General features: G+C 41.9%; 1 pseudogene; it reads left to right on the top strand.

Moving 5' to 3' along the window:
- Positions 1-1,018: 1,018 nt before the first annotated feature.
- LOC145345449 (large ribosomal subunit protein eL33 pseudogene) lies at positions 1,019-1,375 on the top strand (annotated as a pseudogene).
- Positions 1,376-1,846: the final 471 nt, after the last annotated feature.

Below are 1,846 nucleotides of genomic sequence, written 5' to 3' on the forward strand. Positions count from 1 at the left end.
TCTCTATTTTTTGCATATTCATGTGCTTCTATAAAAGCCCCTTAAATGCCCCTATTGTATTTACCTGCACCACCACCCCTGGCAGCACATTCCATACACCTACCACCCTCTGTGTAAAAAAACTTGCCCCTTGCATCTCCTTTGAACATTCCCCCTCTCACCTTAAATGCACGCCCCGAGTATTAGACATTTCAACTCTGGGGTAAAGATTCTGACAGTCAACTCTATCTATGACTCTCATAGTGTCATAGGTGAATAATAACTGAATCCAACTTCCAAAGATTTCAGAAAAGAGACATCCCAAGGCAAACTTAATTTATAGGCTCAATAAAATGTTCAGTTGGACATTCTTAAATATATGTATTGTAATGTTATGATACTTTGGACTAGATTTTCAACTTGTGAGCCAGGATTAAATCGGGAACTGTGCATCTGTTGAATTTTATCGGATCAACACAATCTTATTTTCCATCGAAATCATTGGGAATAAAAATAGGAAAGTTTGGTAACAAGGGGCAGCACAGTGATTAGCATTGCTGCCTCACAGCGCCAGGAACCCAGGTTCGATTCCCAGCTTTGGTCACTGTCTGTGTGGAGTTTGCACATTTTCCCTGTATCTGCAAGGGTTTCCTCCGAATGCTCCGGTTTCCTCCCACAGTCCAAAGATGTGCAGATTAGGGGGACTGGCCATGCAAAATTGCCCCTTAGTGTCAGGGGGTTATGAGGATAAGGGCCTGGGTGGGATTGTTGTCGGTACAGGTTCAATGGGCTGAATGGCTTCCTTCTGCACTGTGGGAGTCCATGATTCTAAGATTCAATGAACTCTGTAATCTGCAATGCAAAATTTGGAGGCAAGTTAAAAATCTAACTCTCTTTGTTCGTGCAACTGCCATTGATCTTTGGCATTCAAAAAGTAGTGGTGATATTGACAAGTATTTTAAAACACTAGCCATTTTCTATGATTAATTTCTGCTTGCATAAAAGTTCTTCCTCCATTTTTATTGTCAGGGCGGGTGATCCAGTTGCCCCCAGCGCTCTCGCAATGCCCGGAAGATTATGGTGCAAAGCTGTGTTTACTGGCTATAAACGAGGTCTTCGAAACCAAAGAGAGCACCCTGCTGTCCTCAACGTTGAGAGTGTTCATTGCCACAATGAAACAGAATTTTACCTGGGCAAGAGATGTGCTTATGTCTACAAAGCAAAGAACAATACTGTCAATCCTGGCGGTAAACCAAACAAGACTCGTGTCATTTGGGGTAAAGTGACCCGTGCTCATGGAAACAGTGGCATGATGCGTGCCAAGTTCAACAGTAATCTGCCCGCTAAGGCTATAGGGCACAGGATTCATGCGGTACTGTATCCATCAAGGATTTAAAGCACAGGTGTATATAAATTGACAATAAATCGTAAAATGATCTTTAAAAAAAGCACAGCTTTAGAAGGGCTAAATCCCGCAGACATAGTTTGCAGGATACTGCAAATAGTTAATCTGTAGAAGTGTGTATGTCATCTACAGAAGGAAGATAAGGAGAACAGTCAATTTTGAATTAGCTCTGACATCTTGGCTTTGAAGAGTCAGCCATCTGCAAATTAGGGGTAGATTTTTGTTTTTAGCCTAGGCAATAAGCATTTGAGTGGAGCAGGCAGAGGAAATACAAGGAGGGAGAAGTGCATCCCAGCTAACAAAGCCTTCCTGTATTTCCATCTATTATTTTTCCAGGAAAGAAAATCAGGCATATTCTGTTTCCTGCATCATCCCCTGCCAAGATTTGATTCCCTTTAATTTGCCCAGTGTAATACATTCCACTGAGACAGTAGAAGAATCAAACTCTTAGGCCCAGATTTT

The sequence above is a fragment of the Carcharhinus amblyrhynchos genome, chromosome 7, assembly GCF_965287045.1.
Source record: "Carcharhinus amblyrhynchos chromosome 7, sCarAmb.v2.hapA, whole genome shotgun sequence".
Lineage (NCBI taxonomy): Eukaryota > Metazoa > Chordata > Chondrichthyes > Carcharhiniformes > Carcharhinidae > Carcharhinus > Carcharhinus amblyrhynchos.